This window comes from Nanorana parkeri, unplaced genomic scaffold (assembly GCF_000935625.1).
Source record: "Nanorana parkeri isolate BGI_ZX_2015 unplaced genomic scaffold, ASM93562v1 scaffold674, whole genome shotgun sequence".
Classification (NCBI taxonomy): domain Eukaryota; kingdom Metazoa; phylum Chordata; class Amphibia; order Anura; family Dicroglossidae; genus Nanorana; species Nanorana parkeri.
The window spans coordinates 118,787-141,188 of NW_017306942.1; positions in this window are offsets into that span (position 1 = coordinate 118,787).

Below are 22,402 nucleotides of genomic sequence, written 5' to 3' on the forward strand. Positions count from 1 at the left end.
AAATGAATTATAAAAACAATTATATGAACAATGCACAAAAGGAACTAGAGGGAGATGATTATGAATAATTAGGCATAACAAGGTACTAAATATGTTAAATAAGAAAGAATCTTATTATTTAGTTATTTAAAAAATAATAAACAAATAAGTAATGACAGCGGGAGCCGCGGCTGCACGTGCACATGGGGGGACATACTGAAGTGTCCTCCCAGAACAATGCGCCAGCGGACCGGCCATTTTAATACACTGGCCAGTCCGCAGGTGGTTAAAGTAGTATTGAACTCTCAAACTTTTCTCAATAATGAATCCAGACCTAACATACATTGTCCAGGATAGTATTTCTTTACATTTTTGCCCAAACATTTCCTGTCTAGTACAAGATCACAAGGGACATCGCAGCTTCCAGCAGCTGTCCATATACTAGCTTGGAGAAGGGAAGAGGGAGGAAGGAGGAGCAGGAAGCAAGAGAAAGGCTTGCTTTGCTGTGTTTGTGTATTTGTAGAGGCACACACAGCTTACTAGCACACACAAGGATGGCTCCATAGGACCTTGCAAGGAAAAGAAGCCACCCTAAAATAGGATATCAGGGCTATTGCTCAAAGGACCAGCTGATTCTGCAGAAAACTAAAACTTTTAAACATCAAGAAGCTGCATCCATTGTAAGTGACGAAATCAACATTATAAATAACATAAACAACTTTTAAAGGTTGGCTTACCAACTCCAAATGTGATATTCAGTGTATCAGTGTAGGTTTAATCTGGTCAGGATCCAAATTGGGTTGTGGAAGTGTTTGCTATGGGTTGCCACATAACTGTGTAGTAAACATGACCTAGCTTGTCTAGGAGGAAAATTGTAGTTACAAAGCAAATTTTATATATATATATGTGTTTCAAAACATATACTACCATGATCCCAGATGTAGCCTATAAACTGTGCAGTAATGGTAGTACAGATAGTATTCAGTGGAATAAAAACACAATTAATATCCCCACCCATGACACCAGACATCTCATAGCCTGTGAAACAACTAAACCAATTTGACAACACAGACAAGTATTGGGGAGCCACAGAGGGAATAATACAGACAAGGAAGGGTGAAGGGACCCCATGCGCTAGTTGAAAATATGAAAAAGAAAATATAATACAGAATTTACTATTTTACTAAAGCCTCTGGAAATGGTGAGAAGTGCCTGCAATATGTAATATGCTCATTGACATTTGTTTGTGTTAGGCTTTGCTGACATTTTGTTAATATTTGCTAATTTGGGTCCTTGTATTAAAAAGTTTAAGAACTCCTGTATTGCTTAGCCTGCCAGTGCACTACAAAAGATCAAATGCAATATGTATTTCTAGAATATCCAGTCTTGCTGCTCCTCCACCTGACATCCATTAGAAACAGGTTGTAAAAGGCTGTCATTTGCTAACAGTGTGCTGTTAGGGTAGAAAAGACAAAGCTATTATATAGTCACAGTCCTATAAGTATGTTTATTTTAATCCCACTGACCCTCTGTTGTCATAGGAAATAAATGCTGCAGTTATAGGGGGAATAGATATTTTACCTATTAAAGGAGGCAGTAGCAATTTATCCAACAGTAGCAAATAACAATATTCAATTATGAGTTAAGGCCCCGCAGAGCCTTGACATTCATGATTGCACCATAAATTGCAGATGGAGCAGGGGAGACAAATGCTAGTAAACCTGTCTTACTACATACAGTCATTCAACCATTCACATGCTATGAGACACAGGTTGAAGGTATTTAAAGCTATTTCATAATTTCATCTCCTCTTCTGGTAAAATAAATACCATAATTCAGTTCATAAAATTCAGCATTTATACTGTTGTTCAGTTCTGAAAAATATACCCAGACAAAAAAAGAATATATTAGAATATAAGAATGCGTTATGCTGTGGGGGCACCAAGGAACCAAGTGTTCAGAAAAATGGAATGCACTTTAATAAAATGCAGAAGTTTATCATTAGACCTGCTTCTTTTTATAAAAGGAAGACTTTACAAATTACAAGTAGTTCAGAAGAACTTTGTACATATTCCTCATCTGAATATCAAACAGCACCGTGGCTAGTGTAGCCTCATAGATCAATATCTACAGTTTGACATGTTTATTTTGGAATTAGGAAAACTAAAATTCATTTATATGCAAGGTTTTGAAGTTTTTTTTTAAGTTTTTCATTTTCTCAGTACAGCCTTACGTTTCTTTTAGGAATTATTAATGCTTTGCACTACCTTCTGTTCATTTCCCTCTTACAAGGTATGACAGTTACATCTTTCTTTTTAAAACCAATAGCATGATCAACCTCAGTTTGTAACCTTCTTGTCTGCCAACTTCAATGAGACGTATTACACTGGGCCCATGCAAATTTCTGTTTTAAGTGTTTGTGTTAAGGAGGCAAGTGGAGATTTTAGAAAGGAGACACATTCTGTCAAAACACATCAATAAGTCAAGGATCTAAGTTAAATGTGGAATTTTCTTACTTTTAAATATTTATACATTTGTTATTGTTACTTGTATTCCAGGCCCAATTAGATTAACAAATAGGCAGTGTTTGAAAATAACTTACTTAAAAGGTATTTAGTAATAAGGCCACCATTACGTACGTAACTAATAAGCCAAGCACAATATGCCAAATGCAGTAGACAATAGGATCCCAGTTGTTGCTTGTTCCTACATATGCCCACCATCATTACCCTTGAAGTGGAACTAAAGGTAAAATAAAAAATGGTATATATGATGCGGTCTGTCACAATTTTTTGAGCCATCCCAACGCCCCGCCCCTACTAACACAGTTTACTTACCCACTGTTCTGTTATTAAGTCTGTTATTTCTCAATTTTCTTTAACAGCCCAACCTGTCCAGCAAAGTTTGTTAGATGGTTGAGACAAACCATTTAACACTGACAGAGGTACCTACAATGGTCAGTTAGCTGGAGTTAAGCTTTAATACCTTAGTCACTTATGTAAACTGTATCTCAATCCACTATTTCATCTAAAACTGCCCCCTCTACATGTTGACCTGAATTTGACCTGTTATATGCCGCCCTGGTATCAGCCGATTAAAAAAATGTCCTCCGGCACTAGCAGCCAACAATTATCCCACTTTTACATTGAACTGACCCAGGGGTGCTGCTCCTCCACAGATTGGAAAGCTCTCCTTTAAACATGTAAAGAAAAAAGAGACAGAGCGCCTACCCTGTGCAGTACTGGTTACTTTCTTGAAACAGTTTAAAAAATCAAAGGCTACTCACAAACGTAGTGGCACAAATAACTTCAGCATTGATCCAGAGCTAGAAAGTGTTCCCTGAGTAGTCCAGACGAACAAACACAGTATTCAGTCCGGGTTGATAGACACCGGCATCAGCTGTGGTGGAAGCTGAGTTTCTGATTAAATGGCTAAGCCTCAGGAAACGCGTCAACCGCTTCCACCACAGCTGATACCAGTGTCTATGACTGCTAAAGATGCCAGTAAGGCGAACAAGTCTGGTGGCTATGCCAGGGAAGATTTCAAGTGCACCTTCTATTCTGCTACCCAATGCCATCTTCTGCTCAACTAAAGTACTCCTGCACTGTGGAAGCTGGAAGGGATTGCTAAATCTTGAGTCCATTTTTGCCCATGGATGTCTGTAGCTCTATATCCTATCTCCCAGTTTGGCTGTTCTATAATAAAGCATCTAAAAAGTACTTAATGTGACTGGTGTCCATTTCACTGTTTGCATCTCACAATCCGGCTAAAAATCCATCCCTGAGAGTGAAATGTCAGCCCTTCCTGCCTTTGGGGTTCACCATGTGCCTTTGGGAGTCAGGGGGGCCCTACACTATATATGGCACCGCTGATATTTGCGGTGCCATCCGCAGTCACTGTGAGCACCTCCCACTACAAGGGACATTTCGGTAAGGAGTGCAACAAGGATAGTATTTATTGTCTACACTAGCTTTAGCCGCAAAGTCTTTCAGGTGGCCCTCTGAGCTCTGGGCCCCTTCTGTTATAGTTCCCTGTTCCAATTTATTTGTTTGTTTGTTGTTTTATTTGATCTGTTAGCCATTGTTTGCTGTGTTGCCTGCCCCTATGTTGGGCTGCTTTTGGACATCCCATTGGTTCAAGAATTAACTCTCTTTGTCCTGTGATGTACTATGTAATGTAATTTTTCTATTACCTGTAAAAATCTGTTGTGTGTGGTACACGGGTCCCTCCCCTATGCTTTCTATGATTCACTCCTGTAGTGCTTGCTACAAAGGTGAGACAGGCTGAGTTTGGGAGTGGTTATACAAGGCTATCCTTACAGCTTTGATTTGCCAGTTTGATTTGCATAATCCATTAGTTCCAGAATAAACTTGCTGTTCCGATTGATGTACTCCAAGAAACAAATCCTACAGGTAAGAAGGGAATGCTGTTTTTTGTACTTTTACTTTAGACTACTTCATCCCTCCTTTTCTCAGTGGCTCTCTTTATTGGATTATATTTCTTTTTTTTAGCTGACCACAGCAATTTGACCAAAAAAAATAAAAAATTCAGTCAATCAGAAAATGATAATATCATTGTATTCAGACACTGATTTCCAGTCTGAGTTTTCCAGCTGTTATCTAAAGATTGCTAAACAGCTATGACATAAATGAGGAGCAATAAAGAGTTTACCACAGAATGGGATAATAAAAAGAATGGCATATTTTTCTTTAGGGGCTTCTTTTAGGGGATGGTTAAGTATTGAATTTGGGGAGGGGGGTGTTAATTGTTAGGAGCGTTTGTTATGGGTTAAGTGTTTGAGAGCTTATTATGTGTTTATTTCAGTTGATAGCGTAGGTGCTTCTTACTTTGTCACATGACCAAAATTTGCAATTGGTGCTACAACTGTTTCTAGGGATTTCACCAATGACCAGACTTGCACGGACCTGCAAATTGATATTTCTGGATATGAGCATGGGGAAAAGTGTAATTTACTTGAATATATCTTCTATCACCTGATCTAGAGATCATTTGTTCCTTCTCTTATCCTGTGTAACTAGTTGGACCTTTTGGCCAGACTGTTAATCTTCTGTCTGGACTACACGTTGAAAAATAAGGCTTGGCTTTTATGAAGGATATTTGCTGAGACATTTTATCATGCAAACTATTACTTCCAGATATATTGTTTTCCATTGCCTTACAGCTGTATAATTTATCATTGCTATTTGTTGTTTTCTCTGACTGATTATTCCCAGTGCTACAGCAGTGGTGCCCTCAATAAAGCATCGTTTTTTGTATACTGTGAGAAATTGCCTTTAAATGGAAAACATGTCCTTCTTTCTAGCATTTGGATTACTGCGCAAGAATTAATTACACTCTTTCAAATGACAAAAAAGAAATCTGGTCTTCTGTTAATAGTAAAGAAAAAAAAAGGATGCACACATGTATCCTTTCTTTTTTATATAGTTAAAGCTGCATTGTAACCATTTAGAAAATGGTAAGTAATGCAGCTGGACTAGCATTTTGTTCCCTAAAAATATCATTCCCATTTTACCAATTTAAATTTTTCTGCTAAAGATTTAACCAGTTGACATCCGTGGTGTTAAACCCCCTTCCCATCCGGGCCATTTTTCAGTATTCAGCGCTGCGGTACTTTAACTGACATTTATTCCGTCATGCAGCGCTGTACTGAAATGAATTTTATACCCTTTTTTGGGGACAGATAGAGCTTTCACGCAAGAGGTTAAGCTGGTCATACACTGGTAGCTTTTCCTATGAATGTTCATACAAATAATTTAAGAACTTACAAAGATTTTCATGAAAATAAAAAAATTTGGCTTATGGTGGAAGGGGAAATTTGAACTCGAGGTGGGAAGGGAGACACTTCTGCTTTGGGAAGATTGAGGACATTTTTGATTTGGGAGAGGGAGATTGGAAGGGAAGTTTTGCTTGTTGAGGGAGAAACTCAATGGCACCGCAGCCACACACCCCCACCCACAGTGCGATGCCTGCGTTTCGGTCCAGTGCGACCTACAAGAAAGCTGCATGCACTTTTTTAAGATCACACTGGACCGAATTGCAGGCACTAATGTGCAACACGTTCGGGAGCAGGCGATCGCACTGCAGGTGGGGGCGTGGCTGTGGGGCAATTGACTTCAATGCTCCTTCCACCCCTGAACACAGGGAGCCAGTCAGGTTGTGTTCCAGGTGCCGAACGCTCTGGAAAGCACTCTTTGTGGTGTGAACCGGCCCTAGGGCAATCGGATATTCCCTGGATTTAAACTTACCTGTGTCTTCCCCGCGTGCTCCTGTCCAAAAATCTGAAAAATCTCGGGCGGCCACAAAGGATCTTGGGGCGGGCGCATGTGCAGTTCAGATTTTCTGCTGGGAGATGAGGAGAGACACAAAGTAAGTCTATGCACAGTGTGCACCCGCATGCAGACACCGTGGGACAGGAAGTGCCAGCAAGCACAGAGCAGTCAGCGCTGGATCGGAGACCCGCAACAGCGCCAGAGAGAAGGCTGAAAGCGACAGGAAAGAAGAAGAAGATCGGATTAAGTGACATCATTTAAGGTAACTGCTGATATTAACTTTGGGGGGAGGGAAAAAAATGTATCCTTTAATGTCACTTTAAACCTTGTGTCTTCTAGATGCAGAAGTGGCTGCTTCTCATTTGCAATGACCTTAAAGTGAATAACTTTGCACCCAGTTCCCTTTATGGTCCATTTATGTATTTAGACATGGTAATCATATCACCTCTTAAATGCATCTTTTCAGGTGAGAGCAAAGTCATTTTAGCTAATCTTCCCTAGCTGAGCTTCTCCATGCCTCTTATTAGTTTGGTTGCCTTTGTCTGCACTCTCCCTTCAGTTCCTCAACATCCTTTTTGTGAATTGGTGCCCAAAATGTAACTGTATATTCCAGATGAAGCCTTACTAATGCTTTGTACAAGAGCAAGATAATGTCTCTTTTTTGGAGTCTATACCTCTTTTAATACAAGTCACATGCACCTGATCCTTGGTCCCGCAGCAGTGACCGTTCACCTCTCTCCCTCCGCTCTGACTGTGGAATGTCCCTCGACGTCCACACATCTAATACATGAATTAACCTTGTATAGATGTGATGACGTCAGTGGGACCGCCAGAGCCCTGGGGAGAAGAGGCTGTGGATAAGTTTAGCAGCTAGGCGGGACCAAGGATCGGGTGAGTATATCTTTTTTTATTCCACGTACATCACTCTTGAAAGTTCCCGGCCGAATAAAAACAGATGGGCGGAGCCAGCTGTGACATTACATATGGCTCCTCCCATTTGTTTTCATGTCATGACAACCCACTGTCCTCAAATGACATGTAAACAGTGGGCTCCCATTGCATTAAAACAAATGGGCAGAGCCAGCCATTTCCTGGTAAAGCACCCTCCCCATGTCGAGGGCATGTGGCCTAGTATGCACAGGCGGGAGGGGGGGGGCTCTTTTCTTAAACCCTCCTTCCCTGCTCTGCCAGGCCAGTGCCTGGATTAAGGGCCTGGTTTCTAACTTTAATGGGGACCTCACATTCTTTTTTTAATTTTTGGGTGGTGGGGTTCCCCTGTAAAATTCCTACCAGACCTAAAGGGCCTGATATGACTTTTGGGGGGAACCCCACGCATTTTTTTATTTTTAACTCAGGGGTCCCTCCTAACATTTCTACCAGACATAAAGGGCCTGGTATGGTTTGGGAGGGGGACCCCACGCCGTCTTTTTCTTTTTTGATTTGTATACATTTTGTGGTGAGAACGGTCTGCTTCAGCAGACCATTCTCCCCACTTCAGCTGCTGTACAGGCTATTCTGAATAGCCCGTACAGCAGCCCTTCAGTTTGGCTGAACTGAATGCTTTCTGCAGCCAAAGCAAGCCGAAGGATTAGCCAAAGGTTCAGCTTAATCCTTCGGCTCCTCAGTGAATAACCCACTATGTATTCCCTGTAAAGTTATTTAATAACTGCAAATAATGACACCTGACTGCAAATATCTAAGCTATGATTTCCAGTTTTACCAGTTATTCTTAGGACTACATATATCTAGACACAATAATATTTATTATACACTGCAATCAAATAAATGACACTGCACAACTATAAAGCCCGTGACACACTGCACGCAAATCCGTGCAGAGCGAAGCTGAGTGCTGAGTGCAGGCAGATGATTGACTGCACCTCCAGCCAATTGGCTCCTCCGTAACAACCAGTCAGATGTCGCATGCTGATGTGCAGGTTTATACGTTATAATTTTTCAGCTCGGCACGATCAGCTATGCCTGCTCTTGCAAACTGACGTGCCGAGGAGAAAATTACATGGCACACTGCTCGTGAAGGCAGCAAGCAAACGCTCTGCGCTGCTTCATGTGCAGTGTGCCACAGTCTTACTACGGCTTAAAGAAGAACATAAATAAAAATGGTATTAACCCTGGAGCTACCCAGGCACTGCAAGGGCTAAGGTTCATTTATTCTAGGGAGGAAAATAACAATGGTATACTCACCTGATCCTCAGAGATGACATCGCTGCGGCGATGGTATGTCCCATGGTGTTCTCATGTTTTATACACTGTGTATAGACCGTGATTATTTAGGGACCTTAGACTGCTGCAGTGACGCTGGAAGGACCAGTCTAAAAACAAGCCATCTTGGAGGATCGGGTTAGTATAATTTTATTTTCCTCCCTAGATTAAAACAAGTAGTGTAGCCCCATTGCATATGTTAATACAAATTTTGCCTGGAGTTCTTCTTTATAGGCAGTATTCAAAACTGCTCCAAGCTCACTCCCTTGATAAACTATCATTTTAGTACACATTAGTAAACCAAATGTGAAATTGTAGTCTATCCCGGGAGCAGACTTGGAGCAGTGGCTACTTTACAACACACACAGGGACCATGGGGAAGAAAAGTAGCCACCCTCCACAAGGAAGGAAAGCGATTATTTCTGCCAAATTAGCATTTTCCACCTTTGTGAGACATCACTTGTGTAGCACATGCAAAGACAAATGCATTGGTCTAGATTTATTGCTCTAGAGTATTGTCTCCTACTTTTTACTTGAACACTTTTATTATTCCCTGGCTGAAACATATCTACTGCTACTTTTTGTTTAAAAAAAACAAACAGTATGGAAACACCTTAAAATCTGTCATACTTCCCTGTGCCATGATCCGGCGCTGGGTTTTGCCTCCTTTCCAAGGTGCTCGGCTTCCTGCCAATCTGCTCTGAACCTCTCTGTTAAATGTTCTGCTCACTTGTTACTCAGCGTTCGAGCACCATGTTCTTTCACTAACCCCCGTGTACTGTTTTGCCTTGATTCACTGCAGATTGCTATTTTCCTGATTTGTTCCCTGTGTCTTCTGTGATTCCCTTGTGCTCCCTGTGAGATCCTGCTTCCTGTGAGTTTGTGTACCTCTTGCGTGGCTGTTTGTCTTATGCAGCCTCACTCCTCAGTGTTCTCCAGTTTGCGTTCTGTGCTGCCTCTCTGTTGTTTCCTTTTCTCTGTTGTTTGCATTCTTGCCCCTTTGTCCCTCATACCCTGTACTGCAATCTGAGTACAGGCTTTAGCCTGTCTGCCTTTGTGTCCAGTGCCCCGGTGCTGCAACTAGTTTTCTGAGTCTGTGCTGGTACACAAGAGGGCTGCAACCTGGAAGGTGTCCGGCAGCCAATCATCCTCACCATTAGAAGCTCTGTGGAAGAGCCAGTTCTTCTTAGACTCTGTGCCTCTAGTATGTTACGCACAGACTCCTAGTTTCTCAGTCCTCTGTTACCTGCATCCTGGGCTTTACACCATTTGGCTACTTCAACCCGCTCTGTAAGTCCCAGAGCCCACCTACCCCGGTGCCCACGTTCCCAGATTGTGACAACTTTTATACCAGACCATGATGAGGACCTGGCATATATTTGGCTGTTTTCTAAAAAACAAGTAGGTTAGGCTTATCTCTATACAGGCGCTTTCCATGGTTCTGAAACTATATTTAGACACATTTTTTGTTATGTCCTTTTTATTATTAACAAATATAAACAAAACAAAAAAGTACATACCGGTAGTCCCTTCCAGAAGCAGCTAGCCTGGCATGTGGGCTGGTATTCCCATAGCGAGGGCGCAGCAAACATGCAGCCTCCTAGTTATGCTGGCACCAGCCCACTGTCCTTCACCATTTTGGTGCTTTGACCTCTCCCCAAAATGTAGTCCCCCTTCAAAAGCACCAGTGCTTATTCCTGCCAAATATGGGCAGTGATGTTAGAGGGAACAGTTTGGGTATATACTGGCTAATTTTCAAGGACTAATCGGCAGAATTCTAATGCATCCAGGTGATTGGGTTTCACCTATTTCACACATCTATTTCATCTATTTATTCTATAACTATGCTCTGTTTAGCTTCCTGTGTAAAGTGTTCCACTATGAAACGTCCTGAGTTCTGCTGCTCTTTGGCTTCTTCTGCCGGGTCCTCTACCATGAAAGACCTCTTCTCACACTTGTATCAATACCCCTTTATAGGCTCAGACATTATGTCTACCTACAGGGTCATGGCCAAGCAAGTCATTTGTTTGCAGGCATTGCCATACATACTGACCTTTCCAGCTTCCTTTCTAAAGGCAGCTTGGGACATATGGTGCACATATGGTGTGGAGGTGACTTGCTTATGGGTACAATTTTTTATTGTGTTTTATATTGACCTCAGTTGCCCACCTCATCTGCACCCTGACCCAAGCAGTGCAGTATTTTTTGTCTATGGGTTTGTACTTTGATTAACCCCTTCATGACTGAGGCCCTTTTTTCAATTTTTGCACCCATGTTATATTCCACATTTTAGGCCTGAAAATGACGTAAAACCCCCCAACATTATATATTTTCTGAATGCCAAGACCCTATAGAATAAAATGGTGGTAGTTGAAAATTTTTATGTTGCGCAATATTAGCGCAACTCCTTATTAAACCCCAAAATTTAGTGACAAATTTAATTAAATGCCCCAAAACACAACAAATACCCCTGAAGGTGCTAGAGGGCAGGACCATTATAAATAGGGAAGCAGATTGTTTACCAAAACAGTAGAAGTGATTTTCTTCTGAAGATATGGGTAAACAACGCGATTTAACAGCCTTTGAACATGGGATGATTGTTGGTGCTCGGAGCCATGGAGCGAGTATCAGCAAAACAGCAGAATGCGTTAAATGTTCAAGAGCAGCAGTTGTTAAAGTGTTTCTAGACTGGACTGTCAGCCGAAAATCTGGGTCTGAACGAGCGAATTGTGGCCGTCAGCGACTAGTCAATGTTAGGGCAGAATGGAGAGTGGCAAGATTGGTACAAGACAACAGAAGGGCAACAGTGCAGTGTCAGATTCCTTGCATCATCTTTCAACATCTCGTGGAGTCACGAGGAGCCCAAACGAAGTCATCTCGTGGAGTCATCTTGTGGCCCAATGAAGTACATTGCTGTGACATTTGGATTGTTGTTGGATTGGACTGTTTTTGGTATTTTTTAAACTCACCCAATTAAAACAATTATTTGCTAAACATTTATTTAATTGAGCAGGCGCTCAATTACTTGGGAACAGAAATCATTAAAAATGGTATGCCATGATTATTTCTTTAATTAGGTTTGGTATGTGTTGAAAGTGCCTTACTGTACATGAAGACCTTGATTTCTCTTGTTTGCATGGCTAGGGAACCAAACAACCTTCGGGTAGCTTATTTAGCAAAGGATTTACATTTGTTTTGCTGATGTGACACATTACTACATTAGTTTACACTTTTTAGTGCTAATTACCATGGAGCCAAGAATTAAATATGGAGGGCAATTTCTGGGCTGCAAGTAGCTGCATCTTGCCAATACTGTAATCCCCTCATATGAAAGTAATTGTGAAGCAGATGGCTGTGTACATTTTGATAGCCCCTATGTTTCTTTTATTGGAAATAAAGTACTTGCTAGGTTAAGTAAAACAAAAGTATAGAACATCTGTCTTTTTTCATGGCACAAATATTCACACTATAATCAGATTACGTGAGTGTGTTAAAGACAAACATTTTATTTTCAGTTCATTTGACATTCATTAGTGAGCATATGTAGCTGCGTGGTTAGGCACTGGGTGACAAGACTCTGCAGACATATTTATAAAAAAAATAAAAATAATATAGTTTAAGTTATTTGCACATGCAGGGGAAAGAAACATTTAATTTAGATGAGATTCAAATGCATAAATAGAGCTTTTATAATATGTATTTTTTTATGTTTGTAATAATTCAGATTAATGAATATGAAAACTGTGAGGCTTCATCCAGCTAATCAGGTCTTGCTTTATTACAAGAAATTGCAGATTCACACCTGTTTTTTAATTATTTTTTTAACTGGAAGCCAACGCTTTGTTTGAATACCATATTAAATTTACATAAGAACCTTTCTTTTCTTTCTTTAAGATATTATCATTTTTATTAATCATTTTGAGCTTTTGAAATGTGTCCGCGCTCTGAAGAATGCTGCATTTGCTATACAGTTTGTAGACTTGACAAACAAGTTCTAATAGAGAAAAGCTGTACCAAGAACCTTGTTATCATGAAAAAAATAAAACTGGAATTCATTAGGATTTGAACTGCAGTTCCAGTGACTGCATTTATATACATTTTTGGGGAAACCCACCTTACCAAACTGGTAGGTCTCCAGCAAAAAGCCATTAACATGTATTTTCCATATCAATATTGTCAGGAGCATTAATGTTAGCAAATTATGGATGGTGCTGTATTTAACCCTTTCACTGCTAACGACATAAGGCATTTGGTGGAAAACAACTGTTTACAGCAGGCCACGTCAGTATGCCTTACGTTTGTGGCTTTCACCCTTCTGCTATAAGCTTCAGTGACCGTGAACTTATAACAGAAGGGTCCCCCTGACTGCCCTGTGTAAATGAATTGCTGTCTTCAGTGACTGATGAGCTTTTTTCTTAGATCTGTATTTCTTCCAGATCTATGCAGTGTTCCAATGTAAAATCTTGCCTATGTGCACCTTTGCCCTCTCTCCTTGTGTAGGGTGACTGGTAGACATGTGCATGGCAAAAAAAATTGTTTCGGATGAAACAAATGAAAACTAAAAACATTTTCATTTGTTTTGTCAAAGAAAACAAATGTTATTGCTGTTTCGTATTCGGGGCAACGAGCCTCTGAATCCGAAAACCGCACAATAAAGTGCACGCATGCACCACTATTTTGGAGTGTATCGGGTGCCGTCATCTTGGTTGATATCAAAATATACTCCAAAAATGGTGGAACACATGCGCAGAACACGCCGGCGGTCAATGGAGCAGCCGCTCATTCAGCGTATGACGTGACCATCATGTGAAACCATACATTCCGCCTCCAAGATGGCAGCTGGCATATGCAAAATGTGTCGGCGGCCAATATGGGCGCACGCGTTTTGTAGACAAATTTATGTATGCCCGAATATAGTTTTCGTATATTCGGGCATATAATAAATTTGTTATTTCGGATTCGGAAGTACCGCTGAATCAACTGAATTTCGTTGATTTGCAGGTTCATCCGAAACTGAATGCACATGTCTAGCTTATATTCACCTGCCTGTAGATTTCCCACAGGCAGTCTGTAATGGGAGAACCTGGTGGGTCCTACCTCTCCTCTTTGCACAGGCTATATGCAACACAGTTATAACAACACCACTACTTTTCCAAGGTAATACCTGGGTTTCCAAAGTCATTTAGTGCACACAAAATGGATGTATATTACGGCTGTTACTGATTAAAATTTTTGTGTTCGATTAATCGAAATTTTTTTTAATCGCTTCATTTCGATTAATTATAACGCACATACAGATCCAACTACATTGGCCTATACACATACAGCACAGCAATTAAGTAATTAATTGAACTAGGATCACACTAATACAGCACGTTATTAATCTCACGTGCCCCACTCAATATGGCCGCCGCTTGAGTGGGGCAACTCAGAATAATAACGTGCTGGATTAGTGTGATCCTAGTTCATTTTATTACTTCATTGCTGTGCTGTATGTGTATAGGCCAGTGCCTTAACTGGCGCTCGTGCAGAACAAGTTTCTTGGGCAAACCTCTCAGTTATAAAGAAACCAGAAGTCAGGCGGTCGCAGAACTCGATAAGTGTCGACAGATCATCGGCCCAAGTGGCTCAGTCGGCTAACGAATGGAAGGGGGGAGAAGTCCGGTGACGTCGCGGACATTGACATTCTTTCATGCAGCTATTTCTTATGGGAGAGGTGGCCCTGATATATTAAATAGACCTTGTTGTTTGCTGCAAGGTTCTCTTTGAGCTTTTATTTACATATTGTCAGTGGAAATAACTTTTACCCAACTTAAAGCTACCCTTCATCACTGTGAAAAAAGAAGGTTTATATTCACCTTTCTAATGTGTTGTGTCGCCACTTTTCTGTCTTTAAGAGCTCGAGTGTGACTGCTATCCAGAATGTTTTGGTTGTATTGGATAGCCTGTCCCCTGCTGGGCACTGTGGTTCCACCCGCCAGCCACTACATCACTAATACTGTGTAGTATAGTGTCTGGTTGGAGGATACACCCAGAAGTTTCAGATTCTAAAATTATTTAAGAGAGCAAAGATTTAACAAACAAATAAAATAATGAGCGCTAAGGGAGGACTATATTACTAGTAGCAGGTGTGCTCAAAGTGTATTAGCCATTTAACCGTAAACAATAAAAAAAAATGCACTGGGCTATCGCACGTGTAAAATATTTGCTTAATGAATAATACATGAACGTGATCAGAAAAATTGCTTAATAACAAATCAATCACATGATAATAATCTCCCAAACATTAAATCTATAGTTCTTACGTTGTAGTGCATTCATCAAATTAGTATATTAAACGTGTCACACAATAGAAGTAAATAGAACAAAATATATAAGAAATAATGTGAAAATAGTGCTTCAAATGCCCCAATTATCTTCAATAATAAACAAGAACTAATATCAATATCCTAAGTGAATAATCTTCCTCAAAAGATGCCATGCTTCACCATCCAAACATTGATCCCTACTACCAGGTGATCCACTTGCTTATCTTTTTTCGCACTCACCAAATCTCTATGTCCCTCTATAATGAGATGATCATAGACAGCAAGTTGTGATAATCCTTCAAACATTAAACCACAGGCAGTCCTCTGTTCCCTGCTGTTAGCCTGGCTATTCATCCATATAAACTCCTCCGGCAGATCACCGGCCCAAGTGGCTCCATCGGCTAACGAAGGGAAGGGGGAGGAGTCCGGTGACGTCACGGACATTGACGTCACCGGCAGAGAGGTGAGTAGCGATCAGAAGAATTTTAATCGATCAAAAAAATTTACGATTAATCGAGGAATTAATCGTTAATTTCTGCAGCCCTAATGTATATCCCTTGTGACGATTGAGGAATATATTTGAAAGAAAGTATTTGTGCCTAGAGTCCAGCTTTAAATATGTCTTTACATAATACTAGCTTATGTAACTGATTCTGTCTTGCCATTGGCCTCCTTGAATACATATCACAGGGGGAGGCTCAGCACTCTAAGTCAATCAGGGTTCTACTGTTTTGCATATAGCTTGTCAGTCTAAGAATGAACACGACTATTAGAAGAGGATAAACATGTGCTCAAATGTGCTGCTGATCCGTTATTGTACAATAACAGACTATGGGATGAAGATGGCTAAGAAACCAACCCTTTTATCTATTATAGTTGGCTTTCAGATGTGCACCATTGTCATAATTTTGATTGATAAGGGTGTTGACATTTTTATACTGATTGCTTTAAGCTACACTAGTTAAACAATAGATATGAATGGAGCAAGTAAGTGAGATCCTGAGATTACAAACGCTAATAAGCGCCTGAGATTGTATAAACACTACTGTCTTCAAGAATTACAGCCTCTGGCAGACACTTCCAGGTGTGTTGTATGTCTGGTCCCCCGCTTCACTCAATGGTTCCTCCCATCGGCCCCTATACTACTACTTACAGGGAGATTTTATGGCTCTAAAGAGAGTGAGGAAAGAGTTATCCCATACTGTTCAAAGTATGAACCAAAAAAAATAACAAAACTCAGAAGTATGTAATGTTTAGCTCATTTAAGGCGTGAACCAGTCAGAAGCATCATGTAATCTAAGGCACTGTTTACAGAGCATAGCAGTAAAAAAATATGTACTGTAAAGCACAGCTTACAGAGTGGCTCCATTTACTGGTGGTCAGTGGTGAAGTGCCACTCCCCTCCTTTGGTTGTCTGTAGTGAGTGCTACCTTACTTTATTGTTAGTAAGTGTTCCTGTTCATTGGTGTGTACTCTAGTTGTTGGTGGCCAGCAATAAGTACCCACTTACTCTGTGGTCATTTTTTAGTGCCTGTTTACCCTGTGGTCAACAGTAAGTCCCGCTTAGTCTGTTATCATTGACAAGTATTTTTTTACCCTATGGTCATCAGTGCATGCTGCCTTACTCTAGTCAATGGGAAGTGCTTTCTTAACATAGTAAGGGGGTCACTCCCCATTGACTATAGAGTAAGCTAGTATAGTACTCCCTTATTGTCTGTGCCCTCCTTACTGAGCCTAATGCCTTTCTTTGTGTATTATAGCAGAAAATTGTATTCTTACATTTAACTCTTGAGACTAGGTAAATCTTTAGGTAAAGGAGAAACCTCTTGAACACAGCAATTCTTATTTATTTGCTGATTTCTATGGAGTTACAGATTTCTATTAATTCAGCTGCTCCACTTAGTTTCTTATAATTTAGTTCTATTTAAAGGCTTATTCACACAAATGTGTTCGCCTGCATTTTATTTTTGGCAAACCCAATGTGCATAGATTTGAAAATAGGCAGTTTTTGTAGGGCTACTGTTTGCTCAATTTTTAGTGTGCTTAATAAAACAATTGGTATGGGTATGAGGTCCTTTAAAAACACAAAGCAAATTAACACACCTTAACACAACACTCAAGAATGATTTCTGGAATGAAGAAGCCCTCAGTAAAGCAGATGCAATATTGTAGGTCTAATTCTTCAGTGTTTACAGCTGAAAAAGATCTGAGACACTGATTCTCAAGTATACTTTCACTATAACTTTCTAAAGGTGTTGAATTATAATATGTCACCTGTCAACTAGCTTTTAACTTCCATTGTGCTTTATGAATCAAATGCCCAGCATACTCTAGCTGAAGTTCATAGACCAATGTGTCATGTTTCCTACTTAATAGACAGCATTGTGGCAACTCATTCAGATTTATATTTAGGAATTGCCTAGAAATAAATCTTCAGTGACAATTCATACTGTTGCCTGGCAGTTTATTATTTCAAATCTTGTATTTGAAGGTAGAAGAGCTTAGCGCTAACATTTAAGATGTTATTACATTTATACAGATATTTTTTCCAATCCATAAAGAGTATTGGTACAAGGAAAATATGTAAAACTGTAGCGGATGTCTCAGTGGATACAAATTGACCTTACACTTGTGAAGAGCTTCCAATCTATTTTCCCACAGGATAGTAATTTGTTGCTAATAATGTACTAAATAGATCTTACGGCCCCAATATAACCTCTCATTTATCATTTTAAAAATGACTACATGCAACATTTTTAAAGGCTATAATACACTTGGATGGTGAAAAAAATAAAGAACAAAAGTTGGCCATACACCTCAGAGAACAGACAGATGTGCAAGCATGTTTTCACTGTCCTATGATAACTGACACAGCCTTATTCCTAATAGAAACATTCAGGTTGCCAGCACATTCCTGCACTGGAAATGGAGAGGGGATGGGGAAATGTAGGCTGACAGCACCAGTTGATTTCAGGGGCAATAAAAGGGATTGGTCAAGGTTTTTAAGCCTCTCTATTTGCTTGAAGGTGCTGCCTCTATTTAAATGAGGGTGCCCTATATAGACTTGATAGGAGAACTTTTATCTCCGTTCTATTACACGTTTTGGCATACATGGGAAAACATTACAGTCGGTTAAAGTAGAACTATTGTCAAATTATAACATTTGATATGTCATGTAGGCTGCCAACATAAATAAGACTGACAAGGCAAAAATAGCAGCCCAGATCTCTATATAATTAGAAAAAGGAAAAGTGCACATGGGCAGGGCAATCCACAGAACAATACAAATATCCACGAGCACACTCTGCAGCTAGTGAGCTCAAAACTCCTAATTAAACTTTTTCTCTATAAGTTAGTAACATGCATGCAGTTTCTTGTTGCATGCATCTACAAATACATGTGAAGCCACATTGTCATGTCCTCTGCAAAGTGTGCTCCCTAAACTATCCAAACCCCCAACCTGAATAAATTGAGAGCAGATATGCCTAGGAGGTAGCCTCATCCTCCTGAAAAGTACAGCAATGCACAAAAAAAACAAAACTCACAAAGCAGCCACAGCTCATATTTCTTGTCCTGTGGTCACACAGCACCATCCTTCTTGTTGATGCAGGCAGGAAAAGCATGCTGCAGCTTACTACTGGTACCTGCAGAAAAAATTGTCACACAAACGACTGGTATCACAAGCTGTACAATGTTTATTCCCGAAGTCAAACAATGCTGTAAAAAAACACAGGCTCCTCCAACTCTAACATGTTTCACCAAATGGCTTATTCATAGAGATAACAAGAGATAGCACAAGAAACCCAAATTAGCTTAAAGGAAATATGCCATGAAGAAATAATGGATGACTATATTGCTGATTATTCAAACTGAATATACTAGTTGCCTGGCTGTCCTACTGATGTAGTAGCTTCATCTCCCTGAGACACTGGAACAAGCATAGAAATAAAAAATTCTAGCAAATTCTCACACTTATGTAGATGATGCATGTTCCTGGTCTGTGACATAAAAGGTATTTATGCAGGACACAGCCAGGCAACAAGCAATCTTTAGAAGGGGGCCAACAATGGCAGCCCCTAGACTTTCATGACAAGGTCAATTTAAGGTAGCTAAAAATCCCAGAATGTGTGCACAAAATTTAACAAACAATGTCCTATCAGTTCCACCAAATTGCACTTTTATTATTGTAATGAGGTGAACGTGTTACTTGTCAAATTTAAATAATTATGATGTAAAAGAAAAAAATACATACCCTGATTTTACTTTGGAGTTGGACTCACAGTGGACTGCACTCATTGCAGAGCTTGTCAATCAGTGCAGTAACCACCTGTCTGTCCTTCTCAATAAAGGATCATCTGTCTTAAGCTGGCCATACACCTTACAATTATCTGCAGATTTTCTATGGTCAGATGGAAAAAGTGCAACAGATTCCTCCATCTACGGTAAACTGTGTGGATGGAGGAATCTCCCACTGGACCGAGCTTCAGTATCTTGCTAGACAGCCCCAATGGCTCTCAAAATAGATTGTTTAAGTATTTTGAGATACTGAAGCTTGGCCCAGTGGGAGATTCCTCCATTCACAAAGTTTAGCGTAAATGGAGGAATCTGTTGCACTTTTTCCATCTGACCATAGAAAATCTGCTGATAATCTATAGGTGTATGGCCAGCTTTACACAAACAGAGGATAGAGGGGCCTCCAAAAAACTAGATACAGAAGTGGTGATAAAGAGACAACCCCCTTTTGGTAAGGTTGTTGTTTTACTGGCACAACATTCGACAATGAGCAGCACAATTGTAATTGCAAGGTTTTTTGTTGTTGTTGTTTTTTTGTGGAGTTTATCTTTAATGTATTATCAGTCATAGAGACCTAGCCAAAAATAAAGAACACCTAAAAAAACAAGAGATCAGAAGAGATCTAGTACAATTGCTTCCTCATTGTTGAAGGCTTAAATACCTATAATATTAATGGCTGGGATAAAAATAAATTTGAGAGTACAGTAAGCGATTTCCCAGATGCAGTACAGGCCGAAATGTCTTTTCATAATTTTTTCCAGCTGGTACATACACAAACAATTTGGTATGTCAGGTTTTTGATGTCCTTGGGATATTAGACAGGAATTTGGCCAGTGAGTATCCATGAATGACCCCCATTCCCCAGCCAGCACTGATACACCAGACATTTTCCCCCTAGCATTGAAATGTTTGGCATAGTTCCCATGACTGGCACATTGGCATAGTGGTTTGTGCACCAGTAGCAAAAGGACAGTGAGTGTGTAGACACCCTGATATGCTGGTACCAACCTATATAGCCTTCAGTAACAGGGGGGAGTTTGAATAATGAGGCCTCTTTTATCTGTACACTAGAATAGTGCTGACAAGCTATAGTCTCTTCTGCATCACTGGGGTCCCCAAAAAGGTGGTGCAAAACAGTGGGAAATTTTATGTGAAATTTACCTTGCCTGATGAACTGATAAAGGTGCTATTTAGACCCTTTATTGTCCACTCAAATTTACCGTATTTTTCGCTCCATAAGACGCACTTTTTTCCCCCCAAAAGGAGGGGGGAAAAGTGCCTGCGTCTTATGGAGCGAATCCCGACGCCCGAGACATGCAGTAGTAGGAGCCACTGCTCGTTTAATACGAGTGATCTAACGAGATCACTCGTATTAAAGCCGAGCAGCAGCGGCGGCGATCGAGTTCAGCAGCAGGAGCCACTGCTCGTTTAATACGAGTGATCTAATGAGACGAGCAGCGGCGACGATCGAGATAACCATAGAGCAGACGAAGAATAGACGTTCTTCGCTTGCTCTGTGTCATCACTGAGACCGTGGCGCTGTAATCACAGCGCCACCTGTCTCAGGGGTCACTAACTGCAGCTTCTGTCACAGCTTCTGTCATAGAAGCTGTGACAGAAGCTACAGTCTCGAGTGCTCCATAAGGCGCGCCGGACCTCCCTGCGTCCTATGGTCCGGGGGGCGTCTTATGGACCGCAAAATACGGTAAATGGTTATTAAACCCTCAGTTTTTTATGCAATCTATATATGCAAAATCTTTTAAAAAACACTTCAAAAGAGGTCTAAACTTACCTGTGTCTTCGCCGCGCAATCCCATGCGGAAATTTGAAAAACCTCAGGCGGCCGCAAAGGATCTTGGGGCAGGCGCATTCGCAGTTCAGATTTTCGGCCGGGAGACGAGGAGCGACACAAGGTAAATCTATAAACAGCGTCCACCCGCAAGCAGACACTGTGGGACAGGAAGTGCCAGCAAGCACAAAGAAGTCAGTGCTGGATCGGAGACCTGCAGCAGCGAAGGAGAGAAGGCTGAAAACGACAGGAAAGATAAAGAAGATCAGATTTAAGGACATCATTTAAGGTAAGTGCTTACACTAACATTGGGGGGAGGGAAAAAAATGTATCCTTTAATGCAGGGGTAGCAAACCTCCGGCCCTCCAGCTGTGGTGAAACTACAAATCCCATGATGCATCTCTCTGCGGGAGTCATGTCTGTGGCTGTGAGAATTTTGCAATGCCTCATGGGATTTGTAGTTCTACCAAAGCTGGAGGGCCGGAGATTTGCTACCCCTTTAATGTCACTTTAACTGATCTGAGTCTTTGGGGGTGATTTACTAATGCCATATATGGAAAAATCATGCACATGATGCATATATAATGCTGCTTCACAGTTTAAACAAAAATGGTTAGCTCATGCATTTACATTCCTGCATTCATCAACGCAAGCAACACAACATAGAGCTAATTTACACAACATCACCTTGCAAATTCATGCACAACACACCTGCTGGGTGTGTACACACTACAAAGGTGTTTAGATTCCACCTATAGATCATGCTGGGAGGGAACACACTACAGAGGTGTATACATGTTCGTGGTGTGTTTATAAGGTTAGTAAATCAACCCCTTTGTATCTTTTTTTTTCACCAACAGCACTTGTAGTTTTAAAGAAGTGTAGCACCTGTTTGAAGAGAATGTGTAGGTTTTACAGTCAGGATTAATTAATTCATTAACTTATTTATTTTGTGAAATAAGTATGAAATATTGCATATTACTATTACTACTGAGCCAAGGTGGAGCAATAGGGTTGTCAGCACATTTTACAAGTTCCTTGTTTGCTACTTTGAAATGAAAAGTCTGTTATTTATACACCTCACTAGTTCAACCTGTAATTTACATGCAGAAGTAGATGACTCAACAATAGTGACTTTGTGCATCATCAGACAGTTTAGTCCGAAGTTTAAAGTCACACAAAGAAGACTCAAGACAGGCAGCTGCTGCTGTGTAGTCTCATTAGATAGCACACCCATGGAATATTTAATTGTAAAACAAAGAATATATATATATATATATATATATATTGTATATGTATTACAGTATATACACCGATCAGTCAAAACATTATGACCACTGACAGGTGATGTGAATAACATTAATTTTCTAATTTCAGTGGCACCTGGAGGTGGGTGGGATATATTAGACAGCAAGTGAATATTTTGTCCCTGGAGCTGATGTGTTGGAAGCAGACAAAATGGGCAAGCATAAAGATTTGAGTGACTTTCACATGGGCAAAAATGTGATGACTAGATGACTTAG